The sequence below is a fragment of the Pimephales promelas genome, chromosome 11 (genome assembly GCF_988280905.1).
Source record: "Pimephales promelas chromosome 11, fPimPro1.hap1.1, whole genome shotgun sequence".
NCBI classification, from domain to species: Eukaryota; Metazoa; Chordata; class Actinopteri; order Cypriniformes; family Leuciscidae; genus Pimephales; species Pimephales promelas.
Window position 1 is genome coordinate 25,275,406 of NC_142779.1, and position 27,975 is coordinate 25,303,380.

The following is a 27,975-nucleotide window of genomic DNA, read 5'->3' on the forward strand; positions in this document are numbered from 1 at the left end:
TAAAAATAAGAGGGTGATTTCAAAGCATTTTGAAAGTGACACACTTCCTGCTGCCAGTTGGTGGCGCTATAACTTTGACTCACAATATTCACATCCATGTGATCGTCCTCTTACAGCAAACAAACTGCTGAAGTTTCATCAAGATCAGTTAATGTATGCTGAAGTTCTGACACACTTCCTGTTTCACGATTATCGCCATAAGTTTGTTTCCTCGCCACGGCCAAACCGTTCGAGATATCAAAAATCCCCTCGCAAACTTTCATCCTCAATGCCTTGACTTCATGCTGACCGAGTTTCGTGCCGTGTGTTTGAATTCTCTAGGAGGAGTATTGCACATTCCATTGCGAGCGTTTTACAAACAAACCTCAATAGCCGACTTCCTGTTGGGCTGGGGTAAAAAGTAATAGTTTGAGGTATATATGAACGATGAGATCAACATGTGTACCGAGTTTCATATTATTACATGCAAGCGTGTTTGAGTTATGGACCAAGTTTTCGGACCCCGTTCCAGGGGGCGCTGTCTAGCCCCCCTGCCACGCCCGGGTACCATCTTTAGCCCGGCCCTGATGGCCGCGGATTCTGACCCGTGTGCAAAGTTTCAAGAGTTTTTGAGCATGTTAAGGGCCCCAAAAGTGCCCAAATAGTCGTATAAATAATAATAATAATAATAAATATAGCTGCGAGCAGCGATGGCGGGCCCAAGCCGGTGGCACCGCAACCCCGGCTCCTTTAGTTACCTAAAGGCACCGGGGTGGCGGTGCCGAAGGCTTTGGCCCTTTCATGATTAAATATTAAAACGGCTTGCCATAGTCTGTCATTTTGACTAGTCACAATTATGTTACAGATATCTTAAATGATAATACAAACTATCCAAAATGTAATTACGACTAGACAGAAAGACATTGTTGATATCTACAATGTTAATTTCCGGATAGGCAAACTTAGCTTTTAAATGTTAAAAGGGCCTGCCATACACGGACGTAGGCTCAGAGAGAGTCTCACCATATTCAAACCAAAATATCTGACTTCCTCTTGGTCTGAGCTAATGACTATGAATTAGAAAGTTGTCTGGCTTGAGGAGTACAATGTATATAACGATTTTTGTAACTGTAGATAAAAATAACAACCCCACTTTTGTCAAAAGGTGGCGCTATTTAGTCCCTGCACCATGCCCGTTTCTGAAACTTTGCACATGTCTACTGGCTAATAAATGTGATGTGTCTGTTGAGTTTCATGCAATTTCAAGCATGCTAAGAGTCTCAAAAGCATCCTAAAATAATTTCAAAGTTTGAAGCTTTGCCACGGCAACAGTTTAAAAGATATCAAGAATCCATTCACAGGTCTACATCTACCGTATGTTTACATTATACAGATGAAGTTTTTCATCTGTTTTTCATCATTATACAGATGAAGTTTTTCATCTGTTTACATTATACAGATGAAGTTTTTCATTCATATTATTACATGCAAGCGTGTTTGATTTATGGACCAAGTTTTCGGACCCCGTTCCAGGGGGCGCTGTCTAGCCCCCCTGCCACGCCTAGGTACCATCTTCAGCCCGGGCCTGATGGCTGTGGGATATGACCTGTGTGCAAAGTTTCAAGAGTTTTCAAACCCGTTAAGGGCCTCAAAAGCCATTAAGAGTCTCAAAATCATCAAAAAAAAAAGAATTTTAAAGTTTGATGCGTTGCCACGGCAACAGTATCAAAGATATCAAGAATCCATTCACAGGTCTTCATCTGCCATGTATTTACATTATACAGATGAAGTTTGAAGCAAATCAGGTAAAAATAAGAGGTTGATTTCAAAGCATTTTGAAAGTGACACACTTCCTGCTGCCAGTTGGTGGCGCTATAACTTTGACTCGAAATAGTCACATCCATGTGATCGTCCTCTTACAGCGAACACACTGATGAAGTTTCATCAAGATATGTTAATGTATGCTGAAGTTATAACACACTTCCTGTTTCACGTTTCTCGCCATAATTTCGTTTCCTTGCCACGGCCAAACCGTTTGAGATATCAAAAATCCCCTCACAAACTTTTATCCTCAATGTCTTGACTTCTTGCACACCGAGTTTGGTTGTGATTGGTAAACACATGCGTTGTAATTTGATGTATTTCTCCTAGGACAACTATTCAAACAACCCATAATTCTCAACTTCCATTTTAATTGTCGTAAAACTTAGAGCACGAAAGTTGTTTGGCCTGATGTGATCTATAATTGTACCGAGTTTCATATTAATTCACGCAAGTGTGTTTGATTTATGGACAAATGTTCGAATCCCAGTCCAGGGGGCGCTGTCGAGCCGCCCTGCCACGCCCGATGACCAGCTTCAGCCCGGCCCTGATGGCCATGGGTTCTGACCCGTGTGCAAAGTTTCAAGAGTTTTAGAGGATGTTAAGGCCCCCGAAAATGCCAGAGAAGTCGCACACAGCAAATAAAGGGTTAAAATTAACCTGACAGGCGCCCCTCCTCTCACTCACACAGAGAGACACTGAGAGACTGGCAAAATTCTAAGATTTTCTCTACATTCAAACAAAGATATCTGACTTTCTGTGGGTCCTAGCTAATGAGTGTCAATTAGAAAGTTGTCCGGCTCGAGGAGTACAATATACATACCGATTTTTGTAACTCTAGTTAAAACTAACAACCCCACTTTTGTCAAAAGGTGGTGCTACTGAGCCCTCACCACGCCCGTTTCTGAAACTTTGCACATGTCTACTGGCTAATAAATGTGATGTGTCTGTCGAGTTTCATGCGATTTGAAGCATGCTAAGGGTCTCAAAAGCATCCTAAAAGAATGGTAAAGTTTGATGCGTTGCCACGGCAACAGTTTAAAAGATATCAAGAATCCATTCACAGGTCTACATCTGCCGTATATTTACATTATACAGATTAAGTTTGAAGCAAATCGGGTAAAAATAAAAGGGTGATTTCAAAGCATTTTGAAAGTGACACACTTCCTGCTGCCAGTTGGTGGCGCTATAACTTTGACTCACAATAGTCACATCCATGTGATTGTCCTCTTACAGCGAACACACTGCTGAAGTTGCATCAAGATCAGTTAATGTATGCTGAAGTTATAACACACTTCCTGTTTCACGTTTCTCGCCATAATTTCGTTTCCTCGCCACGGCCAAACCGTTCGAGATATCAAAAATCCCCTCGCAAACTTTCATCCTCAATGCCTTGACTTCATGCTGACCGAGTTTCCTGCCGTGTGTTTGAATTCTCTAGGAGGAGTATTGCACATTCCATTGCGAGCGTTTTACAAACAAACCTCAATAGCCGACTTCCTGTTGGGCTGGGGTAAAAAGTAAGAGTGTGAGGTATAGATGAAACGATGAGATCAACATGTGTACCGAGTTTCATATTATTACATTCAAGCGTGTTTGATTTATGGACCAAGTGTTCGGACCCCGTTCCAGGGGGCGCTGTCTAGCCCCCCTGCCACACCCAGGTACCATCTTCAGCCCGGCTCTGATGGCTGTGGGATCTGACCTGTGTGCAAAGTTTCAAGAGTTTTCAAACCCGTTAAGGGCCCCAAAAGCCGCTAAGAGTCTCAAAATCATCAAAAAAAAGAATTTTAAAGTTTGATGCGTTGCCACGGCAACAGTATCAAAGATATCAAGAATCCATTCACAGGTCTTCATCTGCTATGTATTTACATTATACAGATTAAGTTTGAAGCAAATCGGGTAAAAATAAGAGGGTGATTTCAAAGCATTTTGAAAGTGACACACTTCCTGCTGCCAGTTGGTGGCGCTATAACTTTGACTCACAATATTCACATCCATGTGATCGTCCTCTTACAGCAAACAAACTGCTGAAGTTTCATCAAGATCAGTTAATGTATGCTGAAGTTCTGACACACTTCCTGTTTCATGATTCTCGCCATAATTTCGTTTCCTCGCCACGGCCAAACCGTTCGAGATATCAAAAATCCCCTCGCAAACTTTCATCCTCAATGCCTTGACTTCATGCTGACCGAGTTTCGTGCCGTGTGTTTGAATTCTCTAGGAGGAGTACTTCAAATTCCATTGCGAGTGTTTTATGAACAACCCTAAATAACCGACTTCCTGTTGGGCTGGGGTAAAAAGTAATAGTTTGAGGTATATATGAACGATGAGATCTATATGTGCACCGAGTTTCATATTATTACATGCAAGCGTGTTTGATTTATGGACCAAGTTTTCGGACCCCGTTCCAGGGGGCGCTGTCTAGCCCCCCTGCCACGCCCGGGTACCATCTTCAGCCCGGCCCTGATGGCCGCGGATTCTGACCCGTGTGCAAAGTTTCAAGAGTTTTTGAGCATGTTAAGGGCCCCAAAAGTGCCCAAATAGTCGTATAAATAATAATAATAAATATAGCTGCGAGCAGCGATGGCGGGCCCAAGCCGGAGGCACCGCAACCCCGGTTCCTTTAGTTACCTAAAGGCACCCGGGTGGCGGTGCCGAAGGCTTTGGCCCTTTCATGATTAAATGTTAAAGCGGCTTGCCATACTCTGTCATTTCGACTAGTCACAATTATGTTACAGATATCTTAAATGATAATACAAACTATCCAAAGTGTAACGACTAGACAGAAAGATGTTGTTGATATCTACAATGTTAATTCCGGACAGGCAAACTTAGCTTTTAAATGTTAAAAGGGCTTGCCATACAGGGACGTAGGCTCAGAGAGAGGCTCACCATATTCAGACCAAAATATCTGACTTCCTCTTGGTCCGAGCTAATGACTATGTATTAGAAAGTTGTACGGCTTGAGGAGTACAATGTATATACCGATTTTTGTAACTGTAGATAAAACTAACAACCAATGTAGTAGCACTTCTCTTTTTTTGATTGGCTGATGCGTAGCAGGGTCGACTGCTGAACTCCAGGCGAGACGCGCTTGATTCTCACGTGAGAGCGGCGCGGCCAGAGAAATTGCGTATATTAAATATATTATTAATAGTTTTTCCGCATGAGAAATACAATGTGTGACGGGAGTGTGAGACAAAAGACTGAAACGAGTGACTGTCATGCTCAATGCGTGACACACTATAAAAAAATATTTCACACTGACTCCACATTTAGGGGGCCACAAGGGGGTCCAAGCTTGTTGTCGCAGGGGCACTGGCCCCCCCAGGCCCCCGCCTAGAACCGCCATTGCTCACACACACACACACACACACACTTTCTCTCTCTCTCAAGAAGCAAAAACATGACTGCTAAAGGTTGTATCAGCGATGGCGGGGTAACATCACTTAACATCACGAGTGCTATTCCCTTAGGCCACGCCCCCTTGTCTCCCCAAAGTATTATAAGCAATCATGCGTATCCCGTGTGCAGAATGATGCACTTGAAGCAACACCAAGTCACAGCACGCAACGCTTCACATTGAAAAGAACATAGCGAAGGGATGGTATCTATAATCTATGCTTAGTAGGGCTGCACGATTTGGGAAAATGTCATATTGCCATTATTGAGCCAATATTGCAATTGCGATTTGCGACTCCGATATAATAAAATGGTTTCATGAGTCCAACTTGCTTGGTTCTAAAGTAAAATGCACACACAGATTAATGTTTATTTCTCAACTCAAACTAAAAACAACAACAACAATAAATGATTGATAACACCTATAATGATCAATAAACCATCAACCAAACCAACATTACAGTGATTCCATCAATTGAAAGCCATCAACTTTTTAAAAAATTATTACGCTTAAAAAATATATATAACAGCTTTTAAATTAAGTGAACTTCAAACAATCCCCACATAAACCCATAATAAAAAACATATTTACCTGTGCCCTTCCTGTCTTAACAGGTACAGAAATTGAATAAAGTTATCAAACAGTCTGCGCTGCCTGAATCATAAATTATATATATAATAATCCTTATTAAAGCTACAAAAGTTCTTTACTCAAGATCAGTGAGTAATTTTCTAATTTCCCTTTGTTCTTTTAACTTTACTGAAAGAACGCTTTATTCGCTGCTGGCCCTTTAAGAGCACCCGTTGCCGAGACGCGGATCTCACACGCGCCTCATAGCACAACTCTTTTCATCCATAGACTTTTATGTTATGAAGATACTAGACAAAACCACATTTTGGCATAATTGTGTGTGCTATTGTTCGTTCAAGCTCGAAAGAGAACTGTTTATTCTGGGCTGGCACACGGTCAGTGCATGCGCATTATGCGAGTCTCATCTATTCTAATCTAGGGCACTCACAGGCAGCTTTTCACTTCTTGTCGTGCAAAATGCGAAAAGGCATTTGAACCAATAAGAGGGGGATCTTGTAACACTAGTCAAAGGATGACAAAAAAGAAGAGATGCTGCGCTAATAGCCCTACTTTGTTTATTTCATATAAAATCGCGGCATTTTGCGTTATATAATTGCATAGGTTTGAGATCGCTATTACGACTGCGATATAATTAATCGTGCAGCACTAATGCTTAGTGTATTCTAAAGGGCAATAAACTCCACTCCAGCAAGATAGTCATTTTATGCAAATCATAGACCTTTATGCCTTATCTACAAATAAAGTATAATATTGGGAACATTGATCTTGAAGAGAGTGTCGTCGTGTTACTGTCGCAACCGAACGCGACGCGCTAATGCTGATGCATGGAGAATGACTGAGGCGAGATGACTTTCCGTTAACTTTAACTTAGAGACTAAAATATTAATTTTACCACACATTAAGCTATTGAATGACTTTAGAAGTCTTGGAATATAGTGTGAAAACTTGATTGTGCTTTACAGTTTTTTATGCCTTTAGTGGGGCTTAACAAAATAACACAATATGCAGAATGTCGGACGTCACTTATAGGCTAAACTGTTTTTATAGATAAAACTATTTACATTCGGCAGTCATGAAAACAAATCTCAGATAACGGTTGACTAGGTAACAATGTGTAATTTTGCGCCGGAGTTCTCCTTTAACTTACATTAGCTAGCTAACTACGAACGAGCTAACCAGATAACATTAACAAATTGACAAGCACTTACTGGGCACAGTGGGCAGAATGGCTCTTCAAATGACGGACGAAATTGGAGGTTGTCATCTGACTGTCCGCGATCTTAACGTTGCATGTCTTGCAAAGCGCTGTTCTTTTGCCATCTTGTTGTAAGAAATTCTTGAATCCAAAAGCGACGACGACCCTCGTTATCCCTCCGGCTGACATGTTGATGTGATCTGATGTAAGTGGGCGTGGTGTGCGCGTAAGGTATGAGAGGGCATGACTGATGATCTCGTGATCCAGTCATGACAGCGCTATTCTCAGCCTGCGCTCCAGCTGGATCAACTTTATTTTTTTTACATAATTTATATATTTTATATTCAAACTGAAAACATGATGTGATTAACACTCAAGTCATATTATTACATGCAAGTGTGTTTGATTTATGGACCAAATTTTCAGATCAAGTTTATGGACCAAGTTAATTTAATTAATAAACTAATTATATAAAACTATTAATGCACTACAATTAAACTGGTTATATGCCTTTACTTATAAAAAATAAAAAAACTTATTTAAAAAAATACCAGGCTTAAGGCATTTATTTTTTATGCAGGCCATACACACAGGAGTGAAATGGTTAAGACCCCTCCCCCTACAAACACACACACATACACAGACAGGCAAAGACAGAGATGTAGGCTCAGATTAAGCAAGACCACATTCAAACAAACATATCTGACTTTCTGTGGGTCCTAGCTAATGAGTGTCAATTAGAAAGTTGTCCGGCTCGAGGAGTACAATATACATACCGATTTTTGTAACTGTAGATAAAACTAACAACCCTACTTTTGTCAAAAGGTGGCGCTACTGAGCCCTCACCACGCCCGTTTCTGAAACATTGCACGTGTCTACTGGCTAATAAATGTGATGTGTCTGTTGAGTTTCATGCATTTTGAAGCATGCTAAGGGTCTCAAAAGCATCCTAAAAGCATCCTAAAAGAAGGGTAAAGTTTGATGCGTCGCCACGGCAACAGTTTCAAAGATATCAAGAATCCATTCACAGGTCTACATCTGCCGTATGTTTACATTATACATATGAAGTTTGAAGCAAATCGGGTAAAAATAAAAGGGTGATATCAAAGCATTTTGAAAGTGACACACTTCCTGCTGCCAGTTGGTGGCGCTATAACTTTGACTCACAATAGTCACATCCATGTGATCGTCCTCTTACAGCGAACATACTGCTGAAGTTTCATCAAGATCAGTTAATGTATGCTGAAGTTATAACAAACTTCCTGTTTCACGTTTCTCGCCATGATTTCGTTTCCTCGCCACGGCCAAACCGTTCGAGATATCAAAAATCCCCACACAAGCTTTCATCCTCAATGTCTTCACTTTACGCTGACCGAGTATCGTCGAATTTGGATCAAAGCTCTAGGAGGAGTATTTCAAATAACATTGCGAGCGTTTTACAAACAAACCTCAATAGCCGACTTCCTGTTGGGCTGGGGTAAAAAGTAAAAGCGCGAGGTATAGATGAAACGATGAGATCAACATGCGTACCGAGTTTCATATTATTACATGCAAGCGTGTTTGAGTTATGGACCAAGTGTTCGGACCCCATTCCAGGGGGCGCTGACGAGCCCCCCTGCCACGCCCGGGTACCATCTTCAGCCCGGCTCTGATGGCCGCGGGTTCTGACCCGTGTGCAAAGTTTCAAGAGTTTTCGAGCATGTTAAGGGCCCCAAAAGTGCCCGAATAGTCGTAAGAAAAATAATAATAATAATAAATATAGCTGCGAGCAGCGATGGCGGGCCCAAGCCGGAGGCACCGCAACCCCGGTTCCTTTAGTTACCTAAAGGCACCCGGGTGGCGGTGCCGAAGGCTTTGGCCCTTTCATGATTAAATGTTAAAGCGGCTTGCCATACTCTGTCATTTCGACTAGTCACAATTATGTTACAGATATCTTAAATGATAATACAAACTATCCAAAGTGTAACGACTAGACAGAAAGACGTTGTTGATATCTACAATGTTAATTCCGGACAGGCAAACTTAGCTTTTAAATGTTAAAAGGGCTTGCCATACAGGGACGTAGGCTCAGAGAGAGGCTCACCATATTCAGACCAAAATATCTGACTTCCTCTTGGTCCGAGCTAATGACTATGTATTAGAAAGTTGTACGGCTTGAGGAGTACAATGTATATACCGATTTTTGTAACTGTAGATAAAACTAACAACCAATGTAGTAGCACTTCTCTTTTTTTGATTGGCTGATGCGTAGCAGGGTCGACTGCTGAACTCCAGGCGAGACGCGCTTGATTCTCACGTGAGAGCGGCGCGGCCAGAGAAATTGCGTATATTAAATATATTATTAATAGTTTTTCCGCATGAGAAATACAATGTGTGACGGGAGTGTGAGACAAAAGACTGAAACGAGTGACTGTCATGCTCAATGCGTGACACACTATAAAAAAATATTTCACACTGACTCCACATTTAGGGGGCCACAAGGGGGTCCAAGCTTGTTGTCGCAGGGGCACTGGCCCCCCCAGGCCCCCGCCTAGAACCGCCATTGCTCACACACACACACACACACACACACTTTCTCTCTCTCTCAAGAAGCAAAAACATGACTGCTAAAGGTTGTATCAGCGATGGCGGGGTAACATCACTTAACATCACGAGTGCTATTCCCTTAGGCCACGCCCCCTTGTCTCCCCAAAGTATTATAAGCAATCATGCGCATCCCGTGTGCAGAATGATGCACTTGAAGCAACACCAAGTCACAGCACGCAACGCTTCACATTGAAAAGAACATAGCGAAGGGATGGTATCTATAATCTATGCTTAGTAGGGCTGCACGATTTGGGAAAATGTCATATTGCCATTATTGAGCCAATATTGCAATTGCGATTTGCGACTCCGATATAATAAAATGGTTTCATGAGTCCAACTTGCTTGGTTCTAAAGTAAAATGCACACACAGATTAATGTTTATTTCTCAACTCAAACTAAAAACAACAACAACAATAAATGATTGATAACACCTATAATGATCAATAAACCATCAACCAAACCAACATTACAGTGATTCCATCAATTGAAAGCCATCAACTTTTTAAAAAAATATTACGCTTAAAAAAAATATATAACAGCTTTTAAATTAAGTGAACTTCAAACAATCCCCACATAAACCCATAATAAAAAACATATTTACCTGTGCCCTTCCTGTCTTAACAGGTACAGAAATTGAATAAAGTTATCAAACAGTCTGCGCTGCCTGAATCATAAATTATATATATAATAATCCTTATTAAAGCTACAAAAGTTCTTTACTCAAGATCAGTGAGTAATTTTCTAATTTCCCTTTGTTCTTTTAACTTTACTGAAAGAACGCTTTATTCGCTGCTGGCCCTTTAAGAGCACCCGTTGCCGAGACGCGGATCTCACACGCGCCTCATAGCACAACTCTTTTCATCCATAGACTTTTCTTATGTTATGAAGATACTAGACAAAATCACATTTTGGCATAATTGTGTGTGCTATTGTTCGTTCAAGCTCGAAAGAGAACTGTTTATTCTGGGCTGGCACACGGTCAGTGCATGCGCATTATGCGAGTCTCATCTATTCTAATCTAGGGCACTCACAGGCAGCTTTTCACTTCTTGTCGTGCAAAATGCGAAAAGGCATTTGAACCAATAAGAGGGGGATCTTGTAACACTAGTCAAAGGATGACAAAAAAGAAGAGATGCTGCGCTAATAGCCCTACTTTGTTTATTTCATATAAAATCGCGGCATTTTGCGTTATATAATTGCATAGGTTTGAGATCGCTATTACGACTGCGATATAATTAATCGTGCAGCACTAATGCTTAGTGTATTCTAAAGGGCAATAAACTCCACTCCAGCAAGATAGTCATTTTATGCAAATCATAGACCTTTATGCCTTATCTACAAATAAAGTATAATATTGGGAACATTGATCTTGAAGAGAGTGTCGTCGTGTTACTGTCGCAACCGAACGCGACGCGCTAATGCTGATGCATGGAGAATGACTGAGGCGAGATGACTTTCCGTTAACTTTAACTTAGAGACTAAAATATTAATTTTACCACACATTAAGCTATTGAATGACTTTAGAAGTCTTGGAATATAGTGTGAAAACTTGATTGTGCTTTACAGTTTTTTATGCCTTTAGTGGGGCTTAACAAAATAACACAATATGCAGAATGTCGGACGTCACTTATAGGCTAAACTGTTTTTATAGATAAAACTATTTACATTCGGCAGTCATGAAAACAAATCTCAGATAACGGTTGACTAGGTAACAATGTGTAATTTTGCGCCGGAGTTCTCCTTTAACTTACATTAGCTAGCTAACTACGAACGAGCTAACCAGATAACATTAACAAATTGACAAGCACTTACTGGGCACAGTGGGCAGAATGGCTCTTCAAATGACCGACGAAATTGGAGGTTGTCATCTGACTGTCCGCGATCTTAACGTTGCATGTCTTGCAAAGCGCTGTTCTTTTGCCATCTTGTTGTAAGAAATTCTTGAATCCAAAAGCGACGACGACCCTCGTTATCCCTCCGGCTGACATGTTGATGTGATCTGATGTAAGTGGGCGTGGTGTGCGCGTAAGGTATGAGAGGGCATGACTGATGATCTCGTGATCCAGTCATGACAGCGCTATTCTCAGCCTGCGCTCCAGCTGGATCAACTTTATTTTTTTTACATAATTTATATATTTTATATTCAAACTGAAAACATGATGTGATTAACACTCAAGTCATATTATTACATGCAAGTGTGTTTGATTTATGGACCAAATTTTCAGATCAAGTTTATGGACCAAGTTAATTTAATTAATAAACCTATAAAACTATTAATGCACTACAATTAAACTGGTTATATGCCTTTACTTATAAAAAATAAAAAACTTATTAAAAAAAATACCAGGCTTAAGGCATTTATTTTTTATGCAGGCCATACACACAGGAGTGAAATGGTTAAGACCCCTCCCCCTACAAACACACACACATACACAGACAGGCAAAGACAGAGATGTAGGCTCATATTAAGCAAGACCACATTCAAACAAACATATCTGACTTTCTGTGGGTCCTAGCTAATGAGTGTCAATTAGAAAGTTGTCCGGCTCGAGGAGTACAATATACATACCGATTTTTGTAACTGTAGATAAAACTAACAACCCTACTTTTGTCAAAAGGTGGCGCTACTGAGCCCTCACCACGCCCGTTTCTGAAACATTGCACGTGTCTACTGGCTAATAAATGTGATGTGTCTGTCGAGTTTCATGCATTTTGAAGCATGCTAAGGGTCTCAAAAGCATCCTAAAAGCATCCTAAAAGAAGGGTAAAGTTTGATGTGTCGCCACGGCAACAGTTTCAAAGATATCAAGAATCCATTCACAGGTCTACATCTGCCGTATGTTTACATTATACATATGAAGTTTGAAGCAAATCGGGTAAAAATAAAAGGGTGATATCAAAGCATTTTGAAAGTGACACACTTCCTGCTGCCAGTTGGTGGCGCTATAACTTTGACTCACAATAGTCACATCCATGTGATCGTCCTCTTACAGCGAACATACTGCTGAAGTTTCATCAAGATCAGTTAATGTATGCTGAAGTTATAACAAACTTCCTGTTTCACGTTTCTCGCCATGATTTCGTTTCCTCGCCACGGCCAAACCGTTCGAGATATCAAAAATCCCCACACAAGCTTTCATCCTCAATGTCTTCACTTTACGCTGACCGAGTATCGTCGAATTTGGATCAAAGCTCTAGGAGGAGTATTTCAAATAACATTGCGAGCGTTTTACAAACAAACCTCAATAGCCGACTTCCTGTTGGGCTGGGGTAAAAAGTAAAAGCGCGAGGTATAGATGAAACGATGAGATCAACATGCGTACCGAGTTTCATATTATTACATGCAAGCGTGTTTGAGTTATGGACCAAGTGTTCGGACCCCGTTCCAGGGGGCGCTGACGAGCCCCCCTGCCACGCCCGGGTACCATCTTCAGCCCGGCTCTGATGGCCGCGGGTTCTGACCCGTGTGCAAAGTTTCAAGAGTTTTCGAGCATGTTAAGGGCCCCAAAAGTGCCCGAATAGTCGTAAGAAAAATAATAATAATAATAATAATAATAATAATAGAAAAGAATAATCCTAAGGAAAACAATAGGGCCTTCGCCCTTTCAGGGCTTGGGCCCTAATAATAATAATAATAATAATAGAAAAGAATAATCCTAAGGAAAACAATAGGGCCTTCGCCCTTTCAGGGCTTGGGCCCTAAATATAGCTGCGAGCAGCGATTGCGGGCCCAAGCCGGTGGCACCACAACCCCGATGCCTTTAGTTACCCAAAGGCACCGGGATGGTGGTACCGCCGGCTTTGGCCCTTTATCGCTGCTCACAGCTATATTTATATTTAATATAAAGCCGGTGGCACCGCCACCTTGGTGCCTTTGGGGTTATTCTGTACGACGTGTGAAAACGTAACCCCCGCTTTGACTATCAAAAAGAAGTGTATTGTAGAGCTTGCATCAATGCGGACTCGATGCGCTGTGCGCTGTAACTCCATGTGGCTTTAAGCGCATCATTCTCCACTCGGGATGCGCATAAGCGTTTTGTGCCACACTGTACTGAGCCTTTCATATCATAATGCAGTGACGCAATGACAGATTATTAATTGCCTTTCTTGTTCTGTTCCATCTATTATATGTTGATAATAGATAGGACAGAGCACTAAAAACCTCAAACAAAGCACTGAAAAATAAAGCTGTTTGCTGTGTAGTCTGAGAATGAGCTGTTTGATTTGCACCCTCTTACTCTTCCCTGTCCTCCATAAAAACCAGCTATCCAGGTCCATGTTGTTCTAGAAAGTTTGTATGTTGCTGCCTCAATTAACATCTCTGCTATACATTTAAAACATGGCTATATCTAAAATAATTTATCTTTTTGATTTTTGTTATCTTGTTTTTCATGAATATTTTACAACAATACAAAGAGCAATGTGTATTTTCCATTAATATAGTTTTTAATGGCTTTTTTGTCATAGATTATAATCATATATTTTTTGGATTTGTTATTTATCTTTATAATGAAGTTGTCTGTATTAAGTAGATTGTGTTTAACACACACAAGAGTGATGTATTAGTTCAACACATAGTTATAGAAATTCTACTTTATCTAAAAAAAACCCTGCACTTTATACACACACACACACACACACACACACACACACACACACACAAATACATGTAAATAAAAATACAAAAAAAAAACATCAAATGTGTTTTTAGTCAGAGTATTATTTTATACAGAAACAAATATTTGTAATTCAGATAAGAATGAAGTTAGTGTTTTAAAATCTTAAGGAAAACAAATATATTGAAATATAGCACATGAATTTTTAATTCATTCAACTTCAATTACAAATACAATCTTACTTTTATTTAAAGCAAACTATACATTTAAAAGATGGGGGTTATATGCCTATTTTGTCATTTAAAAATATTGTTATGCAAAATTGTTATGCAAAAAGACAAGGACTTAGAGACAAGGACTTGTAGGAAAAATCGCAGCCAGCCACACACACACACACACACAAACACAGACAACAGCCCTCCCCTCCCCACACAGACACACACACCCACCCACCCACCCACACACACACACTCAGAGAGAGAGAGAGAGAGAGAGAGAGAGAGAGAGAGAGAGAGAGAGAGAGAATCGCAGGGGAATTAAATCCATTCAAACTACAATATCTGACTTTCTGTTGCTCAGAGCGAATGACTTTAAATTGGAAAGTTGATCGGCTTGATGAGAACAATATACGTGGTAAGTTTTGTAACTGTAGGTAAAATGAGCAAAGTTATAACACACTTTATGTGTCCTTTTTTAGTCATAAAATTCATTTCCTCGCCACGGCCAGACCGTTCGAGATATCAAAAATCCGTCCGGAATTGAGCATCCTCAATGTCTTGACTTCATGCACACCGAGTTTGGTTGTGATTGGTAAACACATGCGTTGTAATTTGATGTATTTCTCCTAGGACAATTATTCAAACAACCCATAATTCATAATTCATAAATAACTTCCATTTGAACTGTCATAAAACTTAGAGCACGAAAGTTGTTTGGCCTGATGTGATCTATAATTGTACCGAGTTTCATATTAATTCATGCAAGTGTGTTTGATTTATGGACAAATGTTCGAATCCCAGTCCAGGGGGCGCTGTCGAGCCGCCCTGCCACGCCCGGTTACCAGCTTCAGCCCGGCCCTGATGGCCATGGGTTCTGACCCGTGTGCAAAGTTTCAAGAGTTTTCGAGGATGTTAAGGCCCCCAAAAATGCCAGAGAAGTCGCACACAGCAAATAAAGGGTTAAAATTAACCTGACAGGCGCCCCTCCTCTCACTCACACAGAGGGACACTGAGAGACTGGCAAAATTCTGAGATTTTCTCTACATTCAAACAAAGATATCTGACTTTCTGTGGGTCCTAGCTAATGAGTGTCAATTAGAAAGTTGTCCGGCTCGAGGAGTACAATATACATACCGATTTTTGTAACTGTAGATAAAACTAACAACCCCACTTTTGTCAAAAGGTGGCGCTACTGAGCCCTCACCACGCCCGTTTCTGAAACTTTGCACATGTCTACTGGCTAAAAAATGTGATGTGTCTGTCGAGTTTCATGCAATTTAAAGCATGCTAAGAGTCTCAAAAGCATCCTAAAATAATGGTAAAGTTTGATGCGTTGCCACGGCAACAGTTTTAAAGATATCAAGAATCCATTCACAGGTCTTCATCTGCTGTGTATTTGCAGTTTACAGATTAAGTTTGAAGCAAATCGAGTAAAAATTAGAGGGTGATTTCAAAACATTTTGAAAATGACACACTTCCTGCTGCCAGTTGGTGGCGCTATAACTTTGACTCACAATAGTCACATCCATGTGATCGTCCTCTTACAGCGAACACACTGCTGAAGTTTCATCAAGATCGGTTGATGTATGCTGAAGTTATTACACACTTTCTGTTTCACGTTTCTCGCCATAATTTTGTTTCCTCGCCACGGACAAACCGTTCGAGATAGCAAAAATCCCCTCGCAAACTTTCATCTTCAATGTCTTGACTTCACGCTGACCGAATTTCATCGAATTTGGATCAGAGCTCTAGGAGGAGTATTTAAAATTCCATTGCGAGTGTTTTACGAACAACCCTAAATAGCCGACTTCCTGTTGGGCTGGGGTAAAAAGTAAAAGCGCGAGGTATAGATGAAACGATGAGATCAACATGTGTACCGGGTTTCATAATATTATATACAAGCGTGTTTGAGTTATGGACCAAGTGTTCGGACCCCGTTCCAGGGGGCGCTGTCGAGCCCCCCTGCCACGCCCGGGTACCATCTTCAGCCCGGCCCTGATGGCCGCGGGTTCTGACCCGTGTGCAAAGTTTCAAGAGTTTTTGAGCATGTTAAGGGCCCCAAAAGTGCCCGAATAGTCGTTAGAAAAATAAAAGAAAAAAAAAAAAAAAAAATATAGCTGCGAGCAGCGATGGCGGGCCCAAGCCGGTGGCACCGCAACCCCGGCTCCTTTAGTTACCTAAAGGCACCGGGGTGGCGGTGCCGAAGGCTTTGGCCCTTTCATGATTAAATGTTAAAACGGCTTGCCATAGTCTGTCATTTTGACTAGTCACAATTATGTTACAGATATCTTAAATAATAATACAAACTATCCAAAATGTAATTACGACTAGACAGAAAGACATTGTTGATATCTACAATGTTAATTTCCGGATAGGCAAACTTAGCTTTTAAATGTTAAAAGGGCTTGCCATACACGGACGTAGGCTCAGAGAGAGTCTCACCATATTCAAACCAAAATATCTGACTTCCTCTTGGTCTGAGCTAATGACTATGAATTAGAAAGTTGTCTGGCTTGAGGAGTACAATGTATATAACGATTTTTGTAACTGTAGATAAAAATAACAACCCCACTTTTGTCAAAAGGTGGCGCTATTTAGTCCCTGCACCATGCCCGTTTCTGAAACTTTGCACATGTCTACTGGCTAATAAATGTGATGTGTCTGTTGAGTTTCATGCAATTTCAAGCATGCTAAGAGTCTCAAAAGCATCCTAAAATAATTTCAAAGTTTAAAGCTTTGCCACGGCAACAGTTTAAAAGATATCAAGAATCCCTTCACAGGTCTACATCTACCGTATGTTTACATTATACAGATGAGGTTTTTCATCTGTTTTTCATCATTATACAGATGAAGTTTTTCATTCATATTATTACATGCAAGCATGTTTGATTTATGGACCAAGTTTTCGGACCCCGTTCCAGGGGGCGCTGTCTAGCCCCCCTGCCACGCCTAGGTACCATCTTCAGCCCGGGCCTGATGGCTGTGGGATATGACCTGTGTGCAAAGTTTCAAGAGTTTTCAAACCCGTTAAGGGCCTCAAAAGCCATTAAGAGTCTCAAAATCATCCAAAAAAAAAAAGAATTTTAAAGTTTGATGCGTTGCCACGGCAACATTATCAAAGATATCAAGAATCCATTCACAGGTCTTCATCTGCCATGTATTTACATTATACAGATGAAGTTTGAAGCAAATCGGGTAAAAATAAGAGGTTGATTTCAAAGCATTTTGAAAGTGACACACTTCCTGCTGCCAGCTGGTGGCGCTATAACTTTGACTCGAAATAGTCACATCCATGTGATCGTCCTCTTACAGCGAACACACTGATGAAGTTTCATCAAGATATATTAATGTATGCTGAAGTTATAACACACTTCCTGTTTCACGTTTCTCGCCATAAATTTCGTTTCCTCGCCACGGCCAAACCGTTTGAGATATCAAAAATCCCCTCACAAACTTTCATCCTCAATGTCTTGACTTCTTGCACACCGAGTTTGGTTGTGATTGGTAAACATATGCGTTGTAATTTGATGCATTTCTCCTAGGACAACTATTCAAACAACCCATAATTCTCAACTTCCATTTTAATTGTCGTAAAACTTAGAGCACGAAAGTTGTTTGGCCTGATGTGATCTATAATTGTACCGAGTTTCATATTAATTCACGCAAGTGTGTTTGATTTATGGACAAATGTTCTAATCCCAGTCCAGGGGGCGCTGTCGAGCCGCCCTGCCACGCCCGATGACCAGCTTCAGCCCGGCCCTGATGGCCATGGGTTCTGACCCGTGTGCAAAGTTTCAAGAGTTTTAGAGGATGTTAAGGCCCCCGAAAATGCCACAGAAGTCGCACACAGCAAATAAAGGGTTAAAATTAACCTGACAGGCGCCCCTCCTCTCACTCACACAGAGAGACACTGAGAGACTGGCAAAATTCTAAGATTTTCTCTACATTCAAACTAAGATATCTGACTTTCTGTGGGTCCTAGCTAATGAGTGTCAATTAGAAAGTTGTCCGGCTCGAGGAGTACAATATACATACCGATTTTTGTAACTCTAGTTAAAACTAACAACCCCACTTTTGTCAAAAGGTGGTGCTACTGAGCCCTCACCACGCCCGTTTCTGAAACTTTGCACATGTCTACTGGCTAATAAATGTGATGTGTCTGTCGAGTTTCATGCGATTTGAAGCATGCTAAGGGTCTCAAAAGCATCCTAAAAGAATGGTAAAGTTTGATGCGTTGCCACGGCAACAGTTTAAAAGATATCAAGAATCCATTCACAGGTCTACATCTGCCGTATATTTACATTATACAGATTAAGTTTGAAGCAAATCGGGTAAAAATAAAAGGGTGATTTCAAAGCATTTTGAAAGTGACACACTTCCTGCTGCCAGTTGGTGGCGCTATAACTTTGACTCACAATAGTCACATCCATGTGATCGTCCTCTTACAGCGAACACACTGCTGAAGTTTCATCAAGATCAGTTAATGTATGCTGAAGTTATAACACACTTCCTGTTTCACGTTTCTCGCCATAATTTCGTTTCCTCGCCACGGCCTAACCGTTCGAGATATCAAAAATCCCCTCGCAAACTTTCATCCTCAATGCCTTGACTTCATGCTGACCGAGTTTCGTGCCGTGTGTTTGAATTCTCTAGGAGGAGTATTGCACATTCCATTGCGAGCGTTTTACAAACAAACCTCAATAGCCGACTTCCTGTTGGGCTGGGGTAAAAAGTAAGAGTGTGAGGTATAGATAAAACGATGAGATCAACATGTGTACCGAGTTTCATATTATTACATTCAAGCATGTTTGATTTATGGACCAAGTGTTCGGACCCCGTTCCAGGGGGCGCTGTCTAGCCCCCCTGCCACACCCAGGTACCATCTTCAGCCCGGCTCTGATGGCTGTGGGATCTGACCTGTGTGCAAAGTTTCAAGAGTTTTCAAACCCGTTAAGGGCCCCAAAAGGCGCTAAGAGTCTCAAAATCATCAAAAAAAAGAATTTTAAAGTTTGATGCGTTGCCACGGCAACAGTATCAAAGATATCAAGAATCCATTCACAGGTCTTCATCTGCTATGTATTTACATTATACAGATTAAGTTTGAAGCAAATCGGGTAAAAATAAGAGGGTGATTTCAAAGCATTTTGAAAGTGACACACTTCCTGCTGCCAGTTGGTGGCGCTATAACTTTGACTCACAATAGTCACATCCATGTGATCGTCCTCTTACAGCGAACATACTGCTGAAGTTTCATCAAGATCAGTTAATGTATGCTGAAGTTATAACACACTTCCTGTTTCACGTTTCTCGCCATAATTTCGTTTCCTCGCCACGGCCAAACCGTTCGAGATATCAAAAATCCCCTCGCAAACTTTCATCCTCAATGCCTTGACTTCTTGCTGACCGAGTTTCGTGCCGTGTGTTTGAATTCTCTAGGAGTAGTACTTCAAATTCCATTGCGAGTGTTTTATGAACAACCCTAAATAACCGACTTCCTGTTGGGCTGGGGTAAAAAGTAATAGTTTGAGGTATATATGAACGATGAGATCAACATGTGCACCGAGTTTCATATTATTACATGCAAGCGTGTTTGATTTATGGACCAAGTTTTCGGACCCCGTTCCAGGGGGCGCTGTCTAGCCCCCCTGCCACGCCCGGGTACCATCTTCAGCCCGGCCCTGATGGCCGCGGATTCTGACCCGTGTGCAAAGTTTCAAGAGTTTTTGAGCATGTTAAGGGCCCCAAAAGTGCCCAAATAGTCGTATAAATAATAATAATAAATATAGCTGCGAGCAGCGATGGCGGGCCCAAGCCGGAGGCACCGCAACCCCGGTTCCTTTAGTTACCTAAAGGCACCCGGGTGGCGGTGCCGAAGGCTTTGGCCCTTTCATGATTAAATGTTAAAACGGCTTGCCATACTCTGTCATTTCGACTAGTCACAATTATGTTACAGATATCTTAAATGATAATACAAACTATCCAAAGTGTAATTACGACTAGACAGAAAGACGTTGTTGATATCTACAATGTTAATTCCGGAAAGGCAAACTTAGCTTTTAAATGTTAAAAGGGCTTGCCATAGAGGGACGTAGGCTCAGAGAGAGGCTCACCATATTCAAACCAAAATATCTGTCTTCCTCTTGGTCCGAGTTAAAGACTATGTATTAGAAAGTTGTACGGCTTGAGGAGTACAATGTATATACCGATTTTTGTAACTGTAGATAAAACTAACAACCCCACTTTTAAGTATATATATGGTGCCTTTAGTGTTATTCTTCACGACGTGCAAAAACTTAACCCCCGCTTTTTAAGTGTATATATATATATATATATATATATGAAGAGTTCAGATGCAAAAGCCTCTAAATGCCATTTGAAATTTTCTTCTTTAATGATGATTTTTATCAAATTTGTATATTTAAGTTCAGTAATTTCACTTAAATAACAATTAATAGGTAATTATCATTGCCATTTAAGTGAAATTACTGAACTTAAATATACTAGTTTGTTAAAAAACAATCATCATTAAAGAAGAAAATTTCAAATGGCATTTAGAGGCTTTTGCATCTGAACTCTTCATATATATATATATATATATATATATATATATATAAAGAGGGTTATTCTGCACGACGTGCAAAAACTTAACCCCCGCATTGACTGTCGAAGAGAAGTGTGCAGAAGAGCTTGCATCAGTGAGGGCTTTGCAAAATATATATACATACAAACACACACACACACACACACACACATATAAATGAGGTTAGTGTTTTACAATATTAAGGAAAGCAAATGTATTGAAATATAGCACATTAATTTTAAAATCATTCAGCTTCAATTACCAATTTGTAGTTTACCAATTTATCTTACTTTTATTTAAACCAAGCTATACATTTAAAAGATTAGGGTTATATGCATATTTTGTCATTTAAAAAAATACAAAATTGTTATGCAAAAAGATAAGGACTTGCAGAAAAAATCTACAGTCAGCCAAACACACACACACACACACACACACACACACACACACACACACACACACACACACACAAATAAATGCAGACACCAGCAACCCCCCCCCCCCCTCCCTCTTCCCCACACAGACACTGATAGAGACAAGATACACATCCAAACTGCAATATCTGACTTTCTTTTGGTCTGAGCTTATTACTGTTGATTAGAAAGTTGATCGGCTTGACGAGAACAATATACGTGGTAAGTTTTGTAACTGTAGGTAAATTGAGCAAAGTTATAACACACTTTATGTGTCCTTTTTTAGTCATAAAATTCATTTCCTCGCCACGGCCAGACCGTTCGAGATATCAAAAATCCGTCCGGAATTGAGCATCCTCAATGTCTTGACTTCATGCACACCGAGTTTGGTTGTGATTGGTAAACACATGCATTGTGATTTGATGTATTTCTCCTAGGACAATTATTCAAACAACCCATAATTCATAATTCATAAATAACTTCCATTTGAACTGTCATAAAACTTAGAGCACGAAAGTTGTTTGGCCTGATGTGATCTATAATTGTACCGAGTTTCATATTAATTCATGCAAGTGTGTTTGATTTATGGACAAATGTTCGAATCCCAGTCCAGGGGGCGCTGTCGAGCCGCCCTGCCACGCCCGGTTACCAGCTTCAGCCCGGCCCTGATGGCCATGGGTTCTGACCCGTGTGCAAAGTTTCAAGAGTTTTCGAGGATGTTAAGGCCCCCGAAAATGCCAGAGAAGTCGCACACAGCAAATAAAGGGTTAAAATTAACCTGACAGGCGCCCCTCCTCTCACTCACACAGAGGGACACTGAGACACTGGCAAAATTCTGAGATTTTCTCTACATTCAAACAAACATATCTGACTTTCTGTGGGTCCTAGCTAATGAGTGTCAATTAGAAAGTTGTCCGGCTCGAGGAGTACAATATACATACCGATTTTTGTAACTGTAGATAAAACTAACAACCCCACTTTTGTCAAAAGGTGGCGCTACTGAGCCCTCACCACGCCCGTTTCTGAAACTTTGCACATGTCTACTGGCTAATAAATGTGATGTGTCTGTCGAGTTTCATGCAATTTGAAGCATGCTAAGGGTCTCAAAAGCATCCTATAAGAATGGTAAAGTTTGATGCGTTGCCACGGCAACAGTTTAAAAGATATCAAGAATCCATTCACAGGTCTACATCTATCGTATGTTTACATTATTCAGATGAAGTTTGAAGCAAATCGGGTAAAAATAAAAGGGTGATTTCAAAGCATTTTGAAAGTGACACACTTCCTGCTGCCAGTTGGTGGCACTATAACTTTGACTCACAATAGTCACATCCATGTGATCGTCCTCTTACAGCGAACACACTGCTGAAGTTTCATCAAGATCAGTTAATGAATGCTGAAGTTATAACACACTTCCTGTTTCACGTTTCTCGCCATAGTTTCGTTTCCTCGCCACGGACAAACCGTTCGAGATATCAAAAATCCCCTCGCAAACTTTCATCCTCAATGTCTTGACTTCACGCTGACTGAGTTTCGTCGAACTTGGATCAAAGCTCTAGGAGGAGTATTTAACATTCCATTGCGAGTGTTTTACAAACAAACCTCAATAGCCGACTTCCTGTTGGGCTGGGGTAAAAAGTAAGAGCGCGAGGTATAGATGAAACGATGAGAGCAACATGTGTACCGAGTTTCATATTATTACATACAAGCGTGTTTGAGTTATGGACCAAGTGTTCGGACCCCGTTCCAGGGGGCGCTGACGAGCCGCCCTGCCACGCCCAGGTACCAGCTTCAGCCCGGCTCTGATGGCCGCGGGTTCTGACCCGTGTGCAAAGTTTCAAGAGTTTTCGAGCATGTTAAGGGCCCCAAAAGTGCCCGAATAGTCGTTAGAAAAATAAAAGAAAAATATAGCTGCGAGCAGCGATGAAGGGCCCAAGCCGGTGGCACCGCAACCCCGGTTCCTTAGTTACCTAAAAGCACCAGGGTGGCCATGCCACTGGCTTTGGCCCTTCATCGCAGATCACAGCTATATATATATATATATATATATATACTGTATATATACATATATATATGAAGCCGGTGGCACCGCCACCCTGGTGCCTTTAGGTTTATTGTGCACGACATGCAAAATGTAACCCTGCTTTGACTGATGCAAGCTCTACAGCACAGTTTATAGTAAGAAAGAATATAGTAAGAAAGAAAAGTAAGCTGTTACTCTGAGATGGTTTGGGAAACAAACATTCATCATGTCGCATTGGTTTTAGTTACTTGTCCTCGAACAGAGCCCTAATCTGTTTATATTTCAGTTACACATTCTACATTGATTAAAAAAGAAAAATCAAATGTGTTTTTAATTCATACAGAAATAAAATATTTATAATTCAGCTGAGAATAAAGTTAGTTCAAATTTTAAGAAAAACAAATATATGATCTGAAATATAGCACATTCATTTTTAAATTCATTCAGGTTCAATTACCAAAAATACAATCTTAATTTAATTTAAAGCAAATAATAAATCTAAAATATATGGGTTATATGCATATTTTGTAAAAAAAGAAAAAAGAAGAAAGAAAGATATATATCCAAAAACACAAGGCCTTAAACTTTAACAAGGGTGCAACTCTTATCACTACAACAAACATAGTCACACACACAAGTCAAGTCACTTACATTTTATATGCAATATTGACTTTTTAGATGCAATATTGACTTTTTTCTGTTTCAGCAGAGAAAATAGTTAAACAAAGATCACAGCGACCCATCGCGCATCTCAAAGCAATGTGTTTTCTCATTACTGAATGATTCAGCATTTTGAATCCATGACTCGTTCATTAAGACGGTCATCTGGCGACACCTTATGGTGATTTAGGGTTATGTTTAAAAGTATCGTTCTTTACAGCGATTTTTAATTGACTCCTGTTAAACCAATCTCGTAACATTATTGTGTAACCGATTTAATTTGATCAGCCTTACCTAGGGTAACAGCCCTATAGTGTCTTATTATTCTAAATTATTGAATTTATTGATCAAATTTACTAATGAAAAATGAAGCATACATTTATTAAGACTAGGCTGCCCTGCAGATATTAGGCTACAATATGCAGATTTAAATATACCATTTATCAAATAATCTGTTTATTTTTAGGTTACACATTACATTGTTTAAAAAATAAAAATCAAATGTGACCCGCTCTGGCGAAATGAGTCGGAAGTTGCAACCTTCCATTTTAAGATATGGGCCGATTATGTGGAAAAACCATGAAATAACAAAAAAAAAAAAAAAAAAAAGGTTTTTTTTGCTAATTTCAAAGAACAGACATTCAAAAATAATCTCACAGGGTTTCGTAGTCGAGATAATTGAGTAAAGGTATTTAAATAACGATTAAAGTTGTCAAAGCTTTAACCTGTTAACCTTCAGCTCCACAAGGGGGCTCACAGCTGAAAATGACATGCCTGGATAACAATAAATACAGCTCCTGAGAACAGTGTACCACAGGCACAATTAAGGTATCTTTGGAAAGAAGACAGTTGGGACTCTACTAACAATCAATCAGATTTGATAATGCTCAAACAGAAAAAAAGTTATAAAAGTTAAAAGTGCCTCAAAAATAATGTGCGCCACAAAAATGTTTTAGTATTTCATGTACAAATATATAAAAATAGACCTGGAGTAATTCAGATAGATAAAGGATTGAAAGCCACAAGTCTCATCAGTTTATATTTCAAATTTGAGGAAGATATAATGAACAATGGGGTTCCTGCAAACTTTTTTCCAAGACTATGTCAGTTCCCTTTCTCCCTCCCCCTGCCTGAGGCACATCCCCAGAAATAACATGCCCAAACTAAAATATTTGCAGTTGCTCAACTATTTGCACTACATGCACAATTTAGACATGTTTAAAAAGAAGACACTTTAGAGTGTATTACCCAACTGTTAAAGTTGAAAAAACTTACACAGACAAAAAGTTATAGAATTTAAAGTGTCTTGAAGGTAATTTATACTGCATGTAATATTTTACAATTTCATGTAAAAATAAATGAAAACAAACCTGTAGGAATCCAGTTAGGTAATTGATTGAAAGACATAAGTCTCATCAGTTTATATTTCAAATTTGAGGAAGATATTATGAAAAATGAGATTACTACAATATTTTTTCCAAGACTATGTCCAGGTACCAAGAAACCTCCTTGGATACATCAAAAAGCAACCTAATGACCAAATGTTATGCAGGGCACTGCAAGCTATTTCAGTCAATTCATAAAATAATGCAATTATAAAATAATACACACAACCATTAGACTTTATGCAAGTGATTTATTTGCACAACAGAACAAAAAAATATATATGTAAAATACATAAGTAAAATATTATGAAATATAAAAAATAAATAACTGAGGTTCTTTGCAATAGAAAATACAAGTGATATAAATACTGTACTTTGTTGGCTTGGCCTTCATATATTGCTTTAGTCCATTCCTAGCTTTTGATGCCACCATCCTCTTGACAATTGCAATGTTCTGAAAAGGATGGAAAAAGTGAAGAATAGTGAAGAAACTGAGAGCTTGCATCTCTGGCTGGTGCTTGGATGCCATTCATCATCTGAAGATTCAACTTGATGGCTGTTGCATGGGAAAGAATGGAAAGATAATTAGCACTGCATGTCAAGTAAATAATTCTGTTTAGTTTCTATATAGCTGGCCATTCATTCAACAATCAAACTGATGGGCAGTCGTTTACACAGCATTCGTACTAAAGCTCATCCATTCAATCAACAATCAATGGCCAGTGATATAGACAGCATTCATATGGATGACCAGACAAAGAACCAACAGTCACACTGATGGCCGGCCATCAGACAGGAATGTGGCATTTTGAAAGCATACAACTCCTTCCTATATAGCACATATTTTCTGCAATTCTTCCCACCAATTTCTGCAAAAAACAAAAAAACAAAAAAAAAACAATATATATATATATATATACATACAACATATACATTTACAGTACAACATACATCATATTTACAGTACAAATATTTGCATTTGTACTATAAATATTATGTATATTAGACTGTAAAAATATACAGTATGTGTGCTAGGAAAAAATGTATATTGCACAGGTGTCCAGCCCCTCCATCCTTCAGATAGCACACCACATGTGCCAGAAAAAAACGGCAAACAACTGCATAACCGTCCAAAGCATATAAATACATATATACAAATAAATAAATGCATATAAAGTAGCATAATCTTTTCAGACACAACTTTACACAATGCATTTTCCGTATGAAACAACTGGAAACCAAACACACACTCTCTCTCTCTCTCTCTCTCTCTCTCTCTCTCACCCACCCACACACACACACACACAGACACACATACGTATAATGTGTGCATGTTACATAAGTTATGTATAAAGCAACTCACCGAAAATTGGATAATCTTTTCCGCCCTCAAGCATAATTATCACCGTCGTCACGATCTTCTCATCACTCATCTTCTCATCAATGTCGACATAATCCATCTTCGAGTGATCTCGAATAACTACTTCAGCAGAAAAATACTTCTTTTGACAAATCATTTTATGACAGTCTGCATGTCTGCACGAACAGATGTTTGTTGACTAGCTACCTCTTAGCTTGTTATCTTAGCTCTTAGCTATAGCACTGCAGGCTGTCAAAACATGACGGCGGTGGGTGTGGCTCTGCAGAGCCTGAAGTTTAGCTCCTCTACCGGACGGAGAGCAAATAAAAACATATGTTCGTGTGAGAAATTCAAACTTCCCGGGCATCGTTGGAATCGTGCACTGGTTGGCTACATGTTTTACCAGTCATATCATGTCGTTTCTTTTATTAGCTTTCGTTGTAAAGACAGAATGATATGATGTGCATATCATGACGTCAAAAAAACGGACTGCAGTGTTTGCATATTTTGAACTAGATATCGCTTATCTTTGTATTTGTGTGTGTGTGCGCGGTCGTAATTTGTTCATTACACTCTAAGCAACACACCCATATAAGGGTCTGCTACCGGGAGTCTGTTTTCTATGGACTATTTTATTGCATAACAAAACCGCATGATATTCACCCTGAAGAAACGCGATGTAAACAAAGGAATAACCATGGATATTACAACATTATTTTTTCTTTGGACAAAAAATGCTCTATGGGATGTTATTCAGTGGACCCTCAGCTTTCCATTCAATCTGGAATTTTTAACAGTGGATGCGTGTCTGGCTCGTTATTACAAAATAATGGTGAGTACTCCGTTTTTGTTTACGTGCGTTTTTATGTGTACTGCTTACCTAAATGCAAGAAATACATTTGTTATAAGCTTTCCATCGAAAAACAGTGCACTGACATCGATGCCCGAGGCTTAGACCTTTAAAATTATATTTAGTTTGCCAAGATTAATGATCTTCTTTCATGTTAAATCCATTCATAAACATTAAACTAGTGGGGGGGGGAGGGCTTCAGAGCGCCGTCGGTTGCCCGAAGGTTAACTGGTTAAATTCGCTGAAATAAACATTGCTCTTCTCAACTCCCCTCGTCACCTCTGAGCATTTC

At 39.9% G+C, this 27,975-nt stretch overlaps 1 protein-coding gene and 1 long non-coding RNA gene across 3 annotated transcripts in view; both read right to left on the minus strand.

Annotated features, from left to right (window-relative positions):
* The window catches only part of pcdh15a (protocadherin-related 15a), a 409,861-nt gene that overhangs the window by 190,895 nt on the left and 190,991 nt on the right, over nt 1-27,975 (minus strand). The gene's annotated exons all lie outside the window — the stretch shown is intronic.
* Nucleotides 25,575-27,914, minus strand: LOC120486117 (uncharacterized). Its single transcript, XR_005624112.2, has 2 exons — nt 26,837-27,914; nt 25,575-26,029 (listed from the first exon to the last, which is right to left on the minus strand). It is a non-coding gene; the product is annotated as an uncharacterized LOC120486117 (long non-coding RNA).